The sequence below is a fragment of the Macrobrachium nipponense genome, chromosome 35, assembly GCF_015104395.2.
Source record: "Macrobrachium nipponense isolate FS-2020 chromosome 35, ASM1510439v2, whole genome shotgun sequence".
Classification (NCBI taxonomy): Eukaryota; Metazoa; Arthropoda; class Malacostraca; order Decapoda; family Palaemonidae; genus Macrobrachium; species Macrobrachium nipponense.
In genome coordinates, this window is record NC_061096.1 from 16,048,550 (window position 1) to 16,067,551 (window position 19,002).

The 19,002-nt window shown below is 37.1% G+C and overlaps 1 protein-coding gene across 10 annotated transcripts in view; it reads right to left on the reverse strand.

The window, feature by feature from the left end:
* Positions 1–19,002, reverse strand: part of LOC135208437 (uncharacterized) — a 579,462-nt gene that overhangs the window by 344,824 nt on the left and 215,636 nt on the right. The window contains exon 1 of one of the 10 annotated variants that reach the window (XM_064240617.1): positions 14,148–14,169. The exons of the other annotated variants lie outside the window; for them this stretch is intronic. The gene's annotated coding sequence lies outside the window, so the exon portion shown is untranslated. Of the gene's footprint in view, positions 1–14,147; positions 14,170–19,002 lie in introns of those variants that run through there. 10 annotated transcript variants of the gene reach the window in all.

Below are 19,002 nucleotides of genomic sequence, written 5' to 3' on the forward strand. Positions count from 1 at the left end.
ATTTAAATACTTTAGTCTCTCTCTCTCTTCTCTCTCTCTCTATCATATATATATATATATATATATATATATATATATATATATATATATATATATATATATATATATTATATCAATTCAAGCTACAAATGTCCTTTAATATCTAAATTCACTTTACCTCCCAAATGATATATTTTCATATATGTAACGAAGGGGAATTTTTTAGTTGATAATAATTTCGTCCCCCCATGGGATCGAACCACCGTCCAAGTGGACGGGGACGAAATCAGGACAGTCAGTGACGCTATCCAATCAGCCAACAGAGCGTCACTGACTGTCCTGATTTCGTCCCCGTCCACTTGGACGGTGGTTCGATCCCATGGGGGGACGAAATTATTATCAAAAAAAAAAAAAAAAAAAAAAAAAAAAAAAAAAAAAAAAAAAATCCCCTTCGGTACATATATGAAAATATATTATTTGGGAGGTAAAGTGAATTTAGATATTAAAGGACATTTGTAGCTTGAATTGATATATAAATGGATCACGGTTCGATGTGATAATTATTCATATATATATATATATATATATATATATATATATATATATATATATATATATATATATATATATATATCACACATCCAATAAGAGGTCGGGGCTAGTCCCCAACATGTGACAGGTGAAGAGGCAAAACAGCTCAATACATAGGTTGCTTTATTGTTGCCAACGTTTCAAGACTATGGTCTCATTTTCAAGGCTATAAAAGGAGAACCAAAGATATCTAAAATACAAACTTGTACAGCAAAATTATATTAAATTGTCATATACAAATAAGCATAAAAATATATATAACTAAAAACACACAATGTATTAAAAAAACTAGGTAACATTTTTTTTTAACTTTTTTTATAAATTTTAAAACAAACCTCACAACCCGAGGTTCGGTTACTGAAAGGTTTACCAGAGCGAGAAGGAGCCGAGATAACCAACGAAAGATAAGAGTGGGCGGTCTAAGCAATGTATAATGGAACTGCTGTAGTGTTATTTAATGTTGGAACAAGGTGCTTAATGGCCAAGGACTCGAGTATAGGGAGGTGGTTTTCATTAGGGCTGGATAAAATGATCTTAAAATCATAGTAGTTGATAGTGCATTTGCATATTTGTGCAGGGTTTCTAATATTTGTAAGCTCAGGGCTAGAAAGCTTCATCCCTGTGCGGTAACTAATGCCTATGTGTGAATCACATCGTACTTTGAGCGTCGGGGAACGCTTCTCACGTATGAGTATGTCTGTCGTTGCACGAACAGCAAGTACCGCATTAAAGTAGACAATTTTTATTTGTGTCGAAACCTATGGTTTTTGGATTCCTCAAGATGAATTTGACATTAACTGCTGAGAAATGTCTGTTCATTATCTTTCTTAATTGTGGTATAAATGAGATTTCATAAGTGTATGGAAAGCTAATATAATATTTCAGTTTTGAAGCTAGATGTACTGGAGCTGGTGGCTGGAAGATTTTCTGTAGGGCCTATCTGAAAATAATTTCATAAAGCAAGCTCCAGTTTGAAGTCAAGGCCATAGCTCTGTGAATTAGCGTTGATAAGGAATTAAGCTTAAAATTACTCAAGTTTTTAAAACATTGTGTGTTTTTAGTTATATTTTTTCGTGGTAATTTGTATATAACAAAATAAGTTAATCTTACTGTACAAGTTTGTAATTTATATATATACCTTTGATTCTCCTTTTATAGCCTTGAAAATGAGACCATAGTCTTGAAACGTAGGCAACAATAAAGCAACCGATGTATTGAGCTTTGTATATATATATATATACATACATACATACACACACACAAATATATAATAAGGAGACGGGAAACTAAATATTTACTGTAATTTTCGTGTCTCCTCCTTTCCCGTTTCCTTTTAGCTTCATAATTCTATTTCTTCTTCTATCTCCCCTACCTTTAGTGCCACAATTCCTTTTCGGCATATTTTCTGTCGTTTCTTATATTTTACTGAACTTTTTACCCTTTGTCCGTCTTAGGTATTTGCCCATAGTCCCCATACCATCTCTCTCTCTCTCTCTCTCTCTCTCTCCTCTCTCTCTCTCTCTCTCTCTCTCTGTGTGTGTGTGTGTGTGTGTGTGTGTGTGTGTGTGTGTAACCAACGAATATTCGATGGGTTGATTAAATTTATCTTTACATCATCACTACACAAACTCGTATGAGGGTAAGGAAATGAACGCGAGAGGAAAAATCAACTTGATTAGACAAATCGTCATTCTATAAAGTATGAGCATCTGAGAAAGAACCCAGCAAAACTCCAAAATTTAAGGGACAAAGAAAATATATTGGAATCAGTCTTACTATGCGTAAATCAGTAAACCGTGTCATTAGCCATTTGATAACATATTTCATTAGACAAATTAGATGGATAAGTTTAGTTCCAGCTAATTAGCTATTTGACTTTCAAGCAGTTATAAAACTACTTAAAAACCAAAGCTTTTTTCTTTTCACACAAAGTTATTGGATACAGCACACAATCTTAATAATAAGCTCCTATATAAAATGCAATGCGCATCAATGCATTTTTGTTTGTAACAACCAAGTACAACGAATTCTAGCTGACTGAGTTTACATTAGCAAGATTCCTCTTTGTTTGCGTAAACTTAATTTTCACGCTACGGCGTTTCGGTGATTCTAAAGCTTATTAGCTGTATGTGTTCAATAAGGCAAAACAAAGACAACGGAGACAAAATGTGCTGTTGTCCAAAACTAAGTTCAAAAGAGACAGACTACCTGGTATCTTTATCTAGTACCTTTGATCTGCAGCTAAGTCTAACTGGTCATAACATTCTAGAGTGAACTCTTCTTGAGTTGGAGTTTCTCCATCACTGAAATCATTTCTGACACCTTTATCCCATCTGTCCAATTGCCTAACCTTGTTAGTGTAGTCCTGAGCCACACATCTGCAAGGCATTTCTTCCCAGTGACTCAACACCTGGACGTCTGACACTGCGAGAGCAAATAAAATGTGACAAACATCAGCAAGCAGCGAGATGACCTCAGGCAACTATTAAGGTCGTTGAGATGACAGATGACGAATACCCAGGCATTGTCAGAGATAGTGGGTCATGCCAAGCTTTAGGTGTCATCACAGGAACCCTTGACTCTGAAAGACCAATGACCTCTGATGCAACAGCTGGGGAAGCCCCAAGGCCTTCACACAAGATACTTCACAACAAGTCTTCTTGATATAAGCCTAAGGAATCGAAGGCATGAACATGTGCTACTTGCAGCCGAGTTCATCTCGGTATCGAGTTCCCTGCCTGTGAGAGGTAACTTTTTGTCCACCTGTGTAGGGAAAACTGCGGTATATGCCATACTTGTTTGCTCTGCAGTTTGATGAGGAGTTAGGAGAACTACATTCATTGTACTTAATTTTGTTACAACTCATGACTTGGTTATGAGCTATTTCGTTCTTAAGTTGTTCCTGGTAATATGGTAAAACCGTTACCGGTTCCAAATGTAAGCTCTATTCTTGTACATATCATTGTACAGGTCAATGCCAGATAGGAAAGTTCTTTTATATACAGGTAGCGCATATTAAAAGCTAAATCATTAGAAACAATGTGCATCAAATAGAGCAAATGTGACGTTATGACGACTGTGTTAACATTTGTATGACTCAGATTGTAGCTCTTCAACAAAAAAAGTATAGCCTTCAAGCATTGTTGCATTTTTGACATTTTTGTTACATTCAGTGGGGTTCGTTGCTACTGCACTTCGGAGTAATTATTTTCACCTTTTATATATCCTTTTCTCTTATTTTTTCATTACATCAGTATATATACGACACATTTAGAGAGTCTACGTACAATAAAATCTTTCTTAATGGCAACTATAAATGTAAGACGAATAGATACAGTGATGCACTCTCAGGAAAGGTGATCGTGTCTTGGGAAACAGACGAAGGCTCGGTGTCTCCGAATTTTCCTTTCATCTTCCCTGAGAGACATTGTGTAGGTTTAGTAGATGGCACGGAACCACTGTGGTGTTGGACGAAGAGTCAATGTTATTGTGCTTTAAGTGTTCTCAAGTTGCTAAGTCCTTCAGACAAGAACACAGATTCCAAAGATTTCCCCACATATTAAAATAGTTACGGAAGTTGAAAGCAGTATTACATAGAATGTGGTTGGGGAAGTGTAAACCTTTTCGCTAAGTGGCTTGAGAACTAATGAAAAAACAGCCCAGTCTCTAGACATCGGTGCTGCCCATCTTCCAAACCATTCTATGGGGAAGCAGTAACAAAAAGGCTTCGAACGCACGACTTCCTTTTTCCGACGAGACCTGCATGCCCCCTATAGATACACATACACACTACACTGCACTACACACACACGCACACATATATAATGAGCACACTCACCCTTATGATTGTAAGGGTTGTTGTAAAAACCTAATTAGAGGAAGGACGCGCACTGAACACAACGACAAGAAACAGTAACAAGACCTAAGGAATAACTCGGAAAAATCCCCAGCACTACTGTATCACTATATGAATTTTCTTTATAGTAATCGTTCTCTCAGACAATCGGGCTTCAATTTACCGATATCGAAATAAGGCGTACAAAGGAAGAAAAAAAATATCCAGATCAGTCACCATAAATATATTACATAACAGAAAATACTCTAGCAATAATTTATAGGTAAACCTATAGGTCATTGTACTTTTAAATACGATTCAGCGTTGAAGGCCTCATACTGGCCTTAAGGAAATTTGAACCTGAATATGGAATTCCCAGAATGTAAATGCGTATCAGGTACATACTTGCCGCTTCCGTTTCCTTATCTAAGAACTTCTACCGCAATCCTCCCTAACAAGCAAGGCTGTCCTGATATGAGCCACAAGGCATTATATTAAAACCACTCTTATCTTTGGCAATGACATACCGGGTTAAGCTCAAACATTATTTCCTTTAATATCTCTTAGAACAGAAGTATTTGTGGGCAAAGATGTAGGGCGTTTAGGTGCGCCGCAGAGAGAGAGAGAGAGAGAGAGAGAGAGAGAGAGAGAGAGAGAGAGAGAGACTCACGTGTCTCCAAAGTTGGGCGCATTCCTTTCGCTCTCTTAATCTCTTAAGGCTTTTAATAATAACAAAGGACACTTTTCCCGCTCACGATGAATCCACGAGTCGCGTGTCGTTGCTCGTGACAAGAGTTAGGCAACTCTATCCTACCTACGGACGGGCTTGGCCTCCCAACGCAGTCTCTCTCTCTCTCTCTCTCTCTCTCTCTCTCTCTCTCTCTCTCTCTCTCTCTCTCTTACACCTACCTACTCACGTCACATTTCTTTTCACACTCATTCACCGGATCAGGTTTCTGGCACGCACTCACGCTTTCGTTCATTCATTATTTTAGCTTCCTTCCAAGGACTAACCTACAAACATGCAACATTCAGGCTGTTCTAACTCTGCTCAGACTACTATATTCTTTGGTGCCGCGCATTATTACAAAAGCTACATCTGTTTGATCTCGGAGGGGACTCTGTGGCATATGCTTAATCAGACGCACATATATATCTATATATATAAATTGGGAAAAGTCTGTTTGTTTGTTTGTTTGTATGAACGCTTTACAAATTCACATTTCTTGACCGATTTTGATGAGATTTTTACTATAGACTGCCCTCCCCCCAAAAGAACGTTTTAGTAAAAATTCGAAATTCGAGGGCCGCTTCTAAGGGGGTGATAACCACTCTTTTTCATACCAATCATTTTTACAAATCCACATTTCTTCACCGATTTTGATGAGATTTTTATCATAGACCCCCTCCATTCCCCTGCCCCCAATCTAGAAATCAGCGCTGTGGGGGTAAGACATCACTAGCACCAAAGAGCACCGAAGGGGGGGGGGGGGGGGGGGGGGAATTCCCTGAAACGGGACTGGTTACGCCCGTGAAACGAGGCTGTTTCGCCCGTAGACTTAATAACTTGACAGATTTATCATACCTAATTTCGGTATACATATGCTTACTATTTGGAAAAGAATACTGTGGGGTATAACATCCATGGCACCAAAAGGGCAGAGAGAGAGAGAGAGAGAGAGAGGAGAGAGAAGAGAGGAGAGAGAGAGAGAGAGAGACAAGTTTATCAGCTGTCATTTAAAATGAGTTATCCCGGGCAGTGCTGGGTTGGTCAGGTGGTGTGTGTGTCTGCGCATGCGCGCGTGTGTGTGTATATATCAGCACCGGGTTGGCCAGCTAGTATACACACACACACACACACACACACACACACACATATATATATATATATATATATATATATATATATATATATATATATATATATAATGAGCAACCACTGACGGCTCATTATTAAGAATATACAGTAAATGACTGAAGAAGGCCTCAGTATGTATCTCACATAATAATTATGGCAAGCGAGTTTGAGAAATGGATCTTGACTAGCATACCGGAAAGGTCAGTGAAAAATGAAGTAGACCTCAAAAGAGAAATGTTAGCACCTGAAGGGGGATTTAAAACGTTCAAGGAATGAGCCGCTGGGCATCCATGATAGACGAGTAAAATAATTAGCAGTTTGAGAATATGAGACGCTGAAAATAACGGATTTAAGAGGAAAAGCTAAAGGAGATACTATTTTGGGAAGCCAAGGAATTGGTAATAATCCTCAGTCTTTATAGGATACTGTCACCAATACTACCTATGACTGCATTAAAATAATTTCTGTGCCCGACATACATACAAATATGTACATTTACCTACAACACATAAAAGCTCTACATTGCAACAAACACACACCGGATCGATGTACTAAGTTCTTCAAAATATTACAGAAAAGGAACTTTTGTAATTTGATATATATATATATATATATATATATATATATATATATATATATATATATATATATATTTATATATATATATATATATGGTCAAATTACCCCCAAATCAAAATAATGATTCAGATTCTTGGAAAATCAATTTAAAAATGTAACACAAGTCATTTAGCGCCCAGATATACGAACCAAGAGACACCAACGGTATAGTGAATACACAACAACACTTCAGCAGCGTACCCAGGAAGTGCGCAAAGATAGCTACCCATATCATTCGTCAAATCATTATAACAAAATGCTGTCACATCTGAACAATGTGAACACGAAAATCTTCAATTAATCATAAACATTAATCTCCTCTTTCCTCTTTGAGAAAACAGACTAAGCTTCTTAACTTCGTAATGCTCATATCACTATTTAAACATAACTCATTCTTAAACATTTAAATTAAATCCAAACCAAACAACATATCACATGAAATGATCAAGCGCTTTTGCGCTCGCAGGTTTAATTAAACACAAAGAACAGTATATGAAAAGTCATCTATATAAGTCTCCTTTTTCAAACGATAAACCATGAGGTTAGCGTGCCTTCCTTTATCGGGCGAGTTCCCTTAAGGTACCTCTAATACGGAAATGCATAGCCCAAATAGATTTGAAAGGAACATACACCGATACTTGAGATTTTAAGTGGATTTTAAGTTCAACAGGGTTATGTATGTCTCCTCTTTTTCCATTAACGAAACCATTAGAAAATCACGTTCTAATAAAAGAAGAACAATGACCCACCTTGTATAAGTTTATGAGGTATATATGTAGCTGTAATACACATTCATTGGAGTAATACGTTCAAGGGCTCCAAGCCACTTCGTCACATAAAATACTTGAAGAAAACACTTAACGTATCTCAAAATTCTCCGGTAAGAAAAGTTAATAGTCAGATTATATTGATGCACTCTATTATCTGCAATCCTTTCACAGCTTCAAGACTCCTTTATGAAATCCTCTTCAGTTTTACAATGATAAAATCTTAAAATATAAGAACATTTTCACTTTGATTTTTATGTTACATATCTTAACATAAAGGAAAATGTATAAATAACGAAAATGGCTTAGAATCTAACAAGAAATATTCATAAAAATTTAACAGCTGAAAATTTTTAGCGGTATCATAATAATAGTCATGTTGTCACTGAAATAACATCATTAATAGAAGTTATTAAAAATATGAAATAATTAAATTTTCATATAAAATAATCTTACACCACTTCCTGTCCACAATATAACAATCTAACAGTAAACTACGAGAATCAGGCAGAACCGAAAAAGCAGAGAGAAAGAGAAAAATGAAGAAAGGGACCAAAGAGTTCGAACGGCTCCACGTGGAGAAAATTACAGAAGACAATGAAATTGTTTCTTGAAGCGTTAACAGACCTCCTCCCTAATGATCTCTAAGGAAACACAATATGTCGAAGGGTTCCTGAGCTTCATAATAAAATACAATTCATTTTAAAGTTTCCTCTTATCTCAAAAGATTTTTCTTTTTCTTAAAATATCCAAGAATACACTGATAAGAATGCATTATTATTTTCAATACTGACTTTGGATGAATTCAAGAGCCATTTTCTAAACTTAAAACAATGAATATTACAGTATATACATGCACACACAATTGTAAGTGCGTGTGTGTACACGGCATGAGATTCAAATATACTGAAACCAATCAGCAAGTAGCTAACTTTTTATATTTAATGCCGAGAAATTTTTCTAGACGTTTTGGGAAAAATAGAAAGAAGGAGTACTGAAAGAGCAAAAATAAATAAATAAAATAATAAATAAATAGTTAAATACAAACATGCACGTACAAAAACTAAACTAATAAATACGGAAGTGCCAGAATGAATCACTGTTAACAGGACAGCTCCAGTGAGGTGAGGCTGCGATGTCTGATCACGCAGACGGGCACATGTTCAGAACATGAGAAATGGAACGTCTGTTGTTAAATGACGGATTGAGTCGCTCTGGCGTCTCAGCGCTCTTTGTTAGAAAAGTGATCACGTTTCGAGCGAGCAATCGCATCAAATGAGCAGTCCAACAGCCCTAAGCCCGTTATGAAGATTCCCGGCCACAACCACATCCAGGAACAGACATGTGTGTGAGAGAGAGAGAGAGAGAGAGAGAGAGAGAGAGAGAGAGAGAGAGAGAGAGGCAAGTAAAAACATAATAGGCCCTACGCCAAAAAGGCTTGAAAGTGGTGTTGCATATAATATGACCTTGCTCTTTACTAACTCAGCACAGGAAGCACACCACCACTAAATATACCTTTAAAACATCTTGGCACCCAACACCCGATGGACCTTACCTACCTACCAGCCTCTGCATCATCCGCGGCTACACGGGACGGAGGAAGAACGCCTTCAGGAGTAGGGAAAACTGACAACATTTTTGAAGAGCGAGACTTGGTGCGCAAAATCTTTTATACAAGTCTACAACACCACCACTATACAATACAACTGCGACAAAAATTTAAATATACCGTGCTTTCAGTTTCAACATAAAATCTGCTATTAACCTTACAAAAACTATAGTTGCAGCTATTATTGTTGTTGCTGCCATGAACAAATCAAACTGCAACATAATGATAATAACAGTGTTCCCATTCTCATATCTCTGCAGCTCCTAACTATGGTCAAGGCCAGAAAATGTTCTGTGGAAGGACGCATCTCTCAATAATAAGGGCCTGTCGCGGAAGAAAACGATATACTCCTGGTCTTCAAGGAATCTTGAAAAGAACGCTACAGCACGCTCTCTCTCTCTCTCTCTCTCTCTCTCTCTCTCTCTCTCTCTCTCTCTCTGTATGCGTGAAGTCAACCATGAAAGTTTAGAAACGCCCGTTGCATACCCTTTGCAAAATAATAGCAGGCAATTAATACTTGGCCTGAGGAGGAGGAGGAGGAAGTAAGGTAAACTCAGTGAACTGTGCGAGTACTTAAAAGGTCTCGTTGTTTGTTTTACCCTGAAACGCCCGTATCAAGTATAATACTTGTCGAATACATCTCCCCGATCTCTCTTATTAATCCTTAATCATTCCCTCATATCTACCTTATCTCATTAACTAAAGGATAGTTATATTAACCGTACATCTTATATGCCTTCCTTGCATATTGAAACCAACCTCTGTCCTTCCTTGTTTAACAGTTTCCGGTAGTGGCGTAACGATATCTTTCTATGAAGCACAGCACTTTGGATTTGAATTGAATCGAGAATCTAGGCCAAAGGCCAAGCACTGGGACCTAGGTGGTCATTCAGCGCTGAAATGGAAACTGACAGTAGAAGGTCTGAAAGGTGTAACAGGAGGAAAACCTCTCAGTCGCACGATGAATCAATTCTTAGAAGAGGGTGAAAAGTAAGATGGAAGAAAGAGAATATGAAAGGAGGTACAGTAAAATGAATGAAAGGGGTTGCAGCTAGGGGGCCGAAGGCACGGTACAAAGAACCTTAAGTACTGCCTACAGTGCGCCGCATGAGGTACACCGACGGCACTACCCCCATTCGAGGACACAAGAGTACTTCGAGAAGTTCGAGCTTGCTGTGTAGGTGCACGAAAAGGCTATAGTGTACCTTTTTCCTGCACTTGAACTCATCCACGATTCATTATGTAAAAGTATGAGTATAGCAGTTACCTTCATGCCTGGTTTTTGTTCTCTGGGGCAACCCTTCTTATAGGTAGGCTAAAAGGTAGGGGCTTTGAGTTGAATGAACGAGATATATATATATATATAATATATTATATATATAATATTTATATATATATATATACATACACACACACACACACAGACGTATTAACATGCATACACACATATATACATATATGAACAAAGTTACAACCACGAAAGAAAATTAAAACACCAGAGATGCTAAGAGTTTCAATTTTCCTTCGTGGCTGTAACTTTGTTCGTATAATCATCACGTTTCTTTATTTCTTAGTGATTTAAATTCACACACACACACATTATATACGTATATATATATATATCAACACTTGCTAATACTAAAACCAATATCTACGGCCAGTAAAGAACTACAGTTTCAGTTAATTTAATAAAGGTGTTACTGTTATCCGTTCAAGATGGTTGGATAGATAAAATGAAATGATTGTCCATACATTGGTGCCCATCTGAGAAGACTAAAATGAATCAGGCACTGGAAAAAAGCAAGAGACTGTCTCGTAAAGGCGTTCAAGAGAAATGTTATGAACATGAATGAAACAAGAGGAAATGACGAGCCAAAAATTCCCCGTTGAGCGAGACCTTACGGATACAGAAGGAAATCTGCTAAGCTGTAAAGTAAAAAACACACCAAAAGCTGTACCACGCGATGCTTTATACTCCTCACACTTACAAAAGCAATGTCGTCAGGGAGAGTGCATACGATCTGCTTATAAACATAGATGATGATTAATGTGAGGTATGTACGTTCACAGGAGGAGAGGAGAAAAACAAGACGAGAAAAAATTATACGGTTTGCACTGGCGTAAATCATGGGCATGATATGTCAAGACAGCGTGGTATGTACTAACATGCATTACTATATATATATATATATATATATATATATATATAATATATATATATATATATATATATATATATATATATATATATATATAATATATATATATATATATATATATATAGGTTTTTTTGCCACGAAGGAAAAAAAATGAAAAAGGGTCCGAATAGGACCGAAAGTAATCGGCTAACTCCGCTTTTTGATTTTTTTCATTTTTTTCCATTCGTGGCAAAAAACTTTATTTATACATAGCATCACGTTTTATATACTTCGTGATCAAGTTATTCATATATATATATATATATATATATATATATATATATATATATATATATATAGGTTTAAAGCTAAGGACTATATTTCGGTGGATTGACTCCCACCCTTATCAAGTAGTGGATGGCAAAAGAAGTTACACTTGCGAAATATATAGTGGGAGATATGCCCTTAGGTGATGCCTAGGGTCACTGCTAAGCCGACGTCAGTTCTGCCAATTGTCTTAATCCTTTAGGCAACGATGAAGCGTATTAACAGAAGAACTTATTTATAACTGAACTAACCAGTTACAAAGCATTTCGGCGCCTTTATAATAGCTCAAAATACCTATGGATGCTCGGAATCTTGCATTGGAAACCCCCATGCTTGAGGATGAAAAACCATGTATGTATGTATGTATGTATGTATGTATGTATGTATGTATGTATGTATAGCACAAAATTAAAAGGCCAAAAACCGTTAACCTTCTACGTCCAAATACAACGAATGGCAGAATGGAAATGAACTACACCCAACGATCAAGGATTGCAATGACAAGACTGTCAAATGTCAATTATAGCTGACGCATAAAAGGGACAACTAAATGTACGCCAAGATTATGGTTGTCAAAGAGAAATGGAGGGGAAGGTTTCGAAATAACCTACAAAGAAACTGCCATGAAATCAAACACCAATCTTATATACTTGTAAATAACAGGCGTAAATATACAAAATGTATTTAAGAAAAAAAAGAAGACAAATACTCATAATGATTCTTCAGTTAAATCTTGACATGCATTTGGGTGTTGTGCATAATATGAATCCGGTATAAACTGTACAATGCACAAACATTTACAAGTGTAGTTACATATACATGTCTGCAGTAAGTAACCAGGTTATCTACGGATATATCGGTTTAATATACAGTATGTACTACACCGCAAGAAACGCTGCCAGTGTAGCACAACAAGACATTCCTAAAGACCTTGCTAATAAAATGTACAAAACAGATTGACGTCGTCCAGTGGTTCGCGCTATGACCTAGGCGTGAGGACGCTTACGCAACCATTTCTATGGGAGCTATACAAGGAAAATCTGATGATAAAGGATCCCCTTTACGTTTCGAGTTAGAATGAGTCTGGTAACAATCCTTTTCAAAGTACACAGTCTGGGTACCCATGTGATATTCAATGGTTACTATAAATGCTAATAAGGAAGGTGGTATACCTACAAGAAACAAAGGTGAATGGACGTGCTCAACTGCATGGAATACAAATATACCTTTACATGTGCATTCATAGAGGTTCAATGAAAGAATTACAAAGTTCTAAAGAAAAATCTCTCTCTCTCTCTCTCTCTTACACACACACACACTCCATTCGTTTTATCGGATTTCCTTCACTTTGCCATCGTCTTTATCATCAATAATCCCGGGATTTCTAGCGTCACATCCGCATTTTCTAAACAGGTTTATTGCTACACTTTTCCGCTTCTTTTCCATGCCTTCAACTAATCACGTAATGGCTATTACCCAGAGAGAGAGAGAAGAGAGAGAGAGAGAGAGAGAGAGAGAGAGAGAGAATTTTAATCATACAGTCAAAATAAGTCCCAGTCTTTACCTTTAAATACAGATAAGGTATACAAGAAACATTATGGACTTTATACAAGACAACAGTTATGCTAACTGCTCCACTCACTACTACTACTACTACTACTTCACCGAAGCAATATTAGGCAACGTAATTACAAACAGAGCAGTAGCAATGCCAGTCAATTCAGGGAAGCCCAAGGAAATAATGGGATGAAAGGGAAGTCTTAGATTTCATCACTAACCGCCCGTATCAAATGCCATACAAATAGAGTTACTTTACGAGCGACTTCGATGGGTACTCCTGACCCACTAACCACAATTTAAGGAGAGAGAGAGAGAGAGAGAGATAAAACTAACACATTACATATATATATATATATATATATATATATATATATATATATATATATGAATTTTTAATCACATCGAGACCCATTCGTCACTTATAATTACCCTTCGGTGATCAGTCCCCATCGGGGATATTCCCGAAGTAGCCTAGATTGGATATTAAACGACATTTGTAGCTTAATTATTATATGGGGTGTGTGTGTGTGTGTGTGTGTGTGTGTGTGTGTGTGTGTGTGTGTGTGTGTGTGTGTGTGTGTGTGTGTCGCGCGCACGGTTATTTACTGTTCAGCAACTTCATGATATATATTGGTCAAGAAGAAAGTCTCCTGACATCAGAGAAATCTAAAAAACCTTCCCTTCATCCACATTTAAATTCTCTCTCTCCCCCTCTCCCTTCCCCTCTCTCTCTCTCTCTCTCTCTCCATCTCGTCTCTCTCTCTCTCTCATCTCTCTTCATCTCTCTCTCTCTCTCTCTTCTCTCTCTCTGACATATTAATGACAATTTGCATTGACAAAATACCTATTGTTACCAAAGTCTGACCTTTTTTCGCCCAACCCACAAGGTCCTGTGGCACCAGCACCCCTCAAGTGTCACAAGGTAGCAACTCTCACCTGTAAAGGGAAAAATATACAGGTCAGTGAATTAAGTTCTCAAAGCAATAAAATGATTATGGAAAATATATAATATAGTTAAAACTCTTCACGTAAATCGATTGATTATATGTAAACTGATTGCTATATATATAAATATATATTATATATATAATATAAATATATATATAGATATATATATATATATATATTATATATAATATAGGTTGGGTCTCTCTTACTCTCTCTCTCTCCCCTCCCCCCCCACCCCCCAACCCAAACAGACATGATATTGTAATTATTTATACTCATGTATCAAATGAATTTTATTGTACAGGATTTACCTATGTCTAACCGAAATATATTTTCTAGATCTTTGGTCTTTTCTGATAAGAATTATTTATGCAGAATGTAACTCGTGTGTAAACACAAACACAATATGTGTATGTACGTGTATATATAATATATATATATATATATATATATATATATATATATATATATATAGAGGTATACGTATATATGCATTCATATGCACAAATATGTATGTATGTATGCATGCATGTATGTATACACACGAGTTACAACCTACATAAATTATTCGTCGACCGGAAAGACCATTACATCCAGAAAATATATTTCTGTTAATGCTGGGTGAAATCCCATACAATACATAAAGTGTTAAATTCATTTGAGACATGACGTTCACAAATTTCAACATGCAAATTCTATTGGTTTCGGGAGAGAGGGGAAGTAGGAGAGCGTCCCAACCTAAGAGGTACCCCCTTCTCCCCTGTCTTCTGAGGGAAGCTCTGGATGTAGGACTCTCAGATTCCGAGTCAAAAAGGCCCCCCTCCGTAATAGCAGCAGCAGGGCAAGCATCAGGTCTTCCCTAAAACATCGCCTAATTCATGTCATCAAAACTACTGAGCTTATTCAAACACTTTACATACTGACCTATTGTAGCGACCACCCGAAAAGGGCAATATTGGTCAAAACTAGACTGAATTGTGTTTGTGATTTTCCTGTCAACTCATACGGGTTCAGATAAATAGCAGTTTCGTTGTTTCAATCATTGTATGTGTTATAATGTTTCTTTCAGTTTTGAGAATATTTCTTTTGTTGGTAGCCATTCGTGCAAATAGATGAACAACTGGTATTTTATTTCACGAGCTTTATTACACACCGAAATATCATCTACAGGAGGATTTTACAATCACTGTTGTCCAGCAAAACAACGAAAATTAGTACATATTACGGAACTCCTGAATGGAAACGTAAACAATTATTTTTTCCAAGAGTTAATAATGCTTATATCAGCTATTCATTAAGTAATTATTTGTCATACTAAATTAACATACTGCTTTTAATGTCAGTTTCGAGGAATTTTCTCTTTTATGGCGGGATTTTTTTTCATAGTTTTGAATGATGAAATTCTGTTCATAAGGGTTTTTTTCATAGTTTTGAATGATGCATGATGAAATTCAGTTCATAATCTCTATTTCCATAAAGAGAGAAGGGAGGGAATCTTACGGTTTCATTACCTCCCTGACCAAACCAATTACCCGTGATACATTTAAAAAAAAATGTACCGAGTCACACATGAAAAAACGGACATGCTGTGGAGAGTTGGAAAAATATATTATTGCTTTCCCACTGACGCCACTGTTATGTTAAAACACAATACACGGTGAGTTGTGCGTCCCTCGAAAAAGAAAACACACGCACTTTTGGGCTGTTTAGATAACAATGGCACGACATTTCAATCAAACAGAGAACTGATATTTATCGTAATTCACACTTACAGTAAAAAATAAAACTGCTAACAAGAAAACAACCAAACAAACAAACAGCTATGTGACCTCCAATGCTCGAACTCAGCAGGGTATGGGGCCACCCTTGCCTGCGTCAGGAACCCGTGACGTCAAATCCCTCAGGACTTTATTTCTCAGTTGCCTTGACTCTTCTGGTGCTTCGTCGGAGTGCTCATTGGCCATTGTTCTCCAGAATGGGTCTCTGCAGGCTTAGCTGGGGAACCAAGCAACCTCACCTTTCAAATTTTTTGGCATTTGCCCAGTCCACTTCAATCTTTACCGCTCTCTCCCCGTGAGTGTGTGAATCTACGTGCGTATGTATACTGTGTGCGTGTATATGAGCGTAAGTATAAGCTGGTTGGGCAAGCAGCTGTGATTTGTGGCGGGCAGGAAGAAGTGGGAGTGGTACTGGAGTACATAAGGAGTCTCATTTCAAGTCGATGAAATTGTGCAAGAGACAAGGGAGTGTCTGACACGGTCCAACTCGGAAGGAAGGATAGTGAATGTTACAGCGAGACCTGACATCATTTGCAATAATTATTCAGTCATTTATATCATATACTACTTTCGGTTAATAGATGTCACAGCCCCTCCTACGTTTTCTGAATCCTTCAATCAGCCTCCTTTAAGAAGAGAAATTTCATCACTAAACGGGAGAATCCATTAACACTGTGTGGGATCCAGTTTATTTTGGGCAACCACACCCGTTAAGTCTATCAGACATCAAAACAAGAACGTCTGGAGATCGAAACCTACGCCACGGCTGAACAATCCATTAACACCCCCCACTCTCCAAAACCCCCCCCTCAACAAAACACAAACAAAAGTCACCAAAATGGTCCTTTATCCAAATCTGGATCTGTCTACATATTAAATCATTTCCTACCAATCACGAGGACCACCTGTGGTAAAACTTTCATAAACACCGAAGAGATTTTTTTGTAATCTTGCTTATAAACAAACAAACAAGCTAACCAAAGACAATCAACTTGTCAGAATATGATTACAGCGCCTGGCAGGGATGTCCTATCCTGTAAGAAATTTACGGATGCAACAATGAGTAAATAGATAGACAGGAAAACTTGCACCAGCGACCTGCCTGACAAGTTTCCATCGGGAAAACCAGAAAAGAAGGAAAAAATCCGCAATCGGGCACAACTGATTTCGAAACTACGTGCTCTATTGGGCATGACGTATTGTTAATGTGAGCTTAATGGTGTTATTTGGCGGTCACAGAAATCTGAACATCATGTTTGCTAAATACCTCCGTTTTAAATATTTCTGCGTTATCTCAACGAGGCAAAACTAACAAAAATGATGATGAATTCTTTTGAGAGAAAACTATAGGCTACACAATTTATCCTATAATTACTTTTTTGACCTTACATAGAATTTCAATAGTCCCCTGTTACATGGCACCCGTTACTGTAAAGACTAACAATTATCGGTGTGCTTTAGTTGGCTCCTTACCACAAAGGTTCGTCCACGATAAATCTGATAACTTTTGGAGAGCAATAAATATTCGAAACTAACAAATTGTATCCATTTTCGAATACTAAAGACACACGTATGCACAATACCTTCGAACACATAAAAGTTTAAAACGATACAACTAGCAAAAAACACTTGACTTCTCAAATAACGGTGACAGTGGACTTTAAGAAATGCAACTTCAGGAACCTTGCAAAGTTAAGACAATTACCAGTGACATCTCAATTCTCGCAAGAGAAGCTGCTTCTTGAGTATTTGGGAATTATCCTTTTTCAAGTCATAAGCATCATAGGCCCCAGTCTTCTACAGCATCCCCAAACAGATACATTTTTGAGGTTTTTCAAACAGTAACTTTTTTCATGGGGAAAACAGTTGCCCACATTCTTTTTGTAAAAAGCATGGCCATTAACACTGCCGCTATTTCATAAGTAAAACTAAAAGTTTAAGCACAAGAAATACATAGATTAATCTATATCAATCAAGAAAAAGTTTATAAAGTGGGAGGGAGGGCGGTTGAAAGGAATTTTAGGAATATTAGAAGGGGTGAAGGTGATTGAGTGCGAAGATAACGGACTGACAGAAGAAAGCCTTTTAGAGATTAAGGAATGGGAAGGCAATGTATCATGAAACCATTTGTAAAAAAAAAAAAAAAAAAAAAAAAAAAAAAAAAAAAAAAAAAAAAAAGAAAAAAAAAAAAAAAAAAAAAAAAAAAAAAAAAAAAAAAAAAAAAAAAAAAAAAAAAAAAGAGGGGGGGGGGGAGGTGGGGGGGCCACCTGTCCGAAAAGGTTACCATTAGAAGAGAAGGATGAGGAAGGGATATCAGGAGGATGAGCATGAGAGAGCTGTTGGAAGGCTGAGGTTAAACAATAAAATGCTAATGTTACTTGATAACCTTGGCATCACTTCGACTAAATTGTGCTACAAAGCCGAAAAAAGGTGTAATAATTCCAACCTCACCAAATTTCAGAGTTAGGATTACTACTAGTACTGACCAGCTGACTTTTATTTATATTATGAATAATAATATAATATAATAATAATAATAATATGGTTAAGAAGCTTAAATTACAAAGCTATGTCGCCATCTAAAAAGAAGCTAACTTGAATAAACTACCTTAAGCTTATATTGAGAATATTTCTTACCGGACCTCCTTGTGGAAGTAACCCTACCACTGGAGAGGCGCGTGTAAGTAAAAGTACACTTGCAAACACATGTACTCCTACACCCAGTGAGCTGCGTACATAGTGCTATTTACGACAACAATGTAATGAAACTTGCAGCATGATACTTATACCAGCGAATCACAAATATCACGCTGCATCTCAAAGCTAATAAATGTATGACTTGAACAATAAACCACATGAAATATGCTGGGCGAGTTCCCAATAAAAGGGTGCAAACTAGAAACCCGTTCATGCCCCTATGGGCCCACATGCCCCCCCCCCCCCCCCTCTTCTTAAAGGTGAAAGGAAAGGGGGAAGAGGTAAGAGGTTAGACTG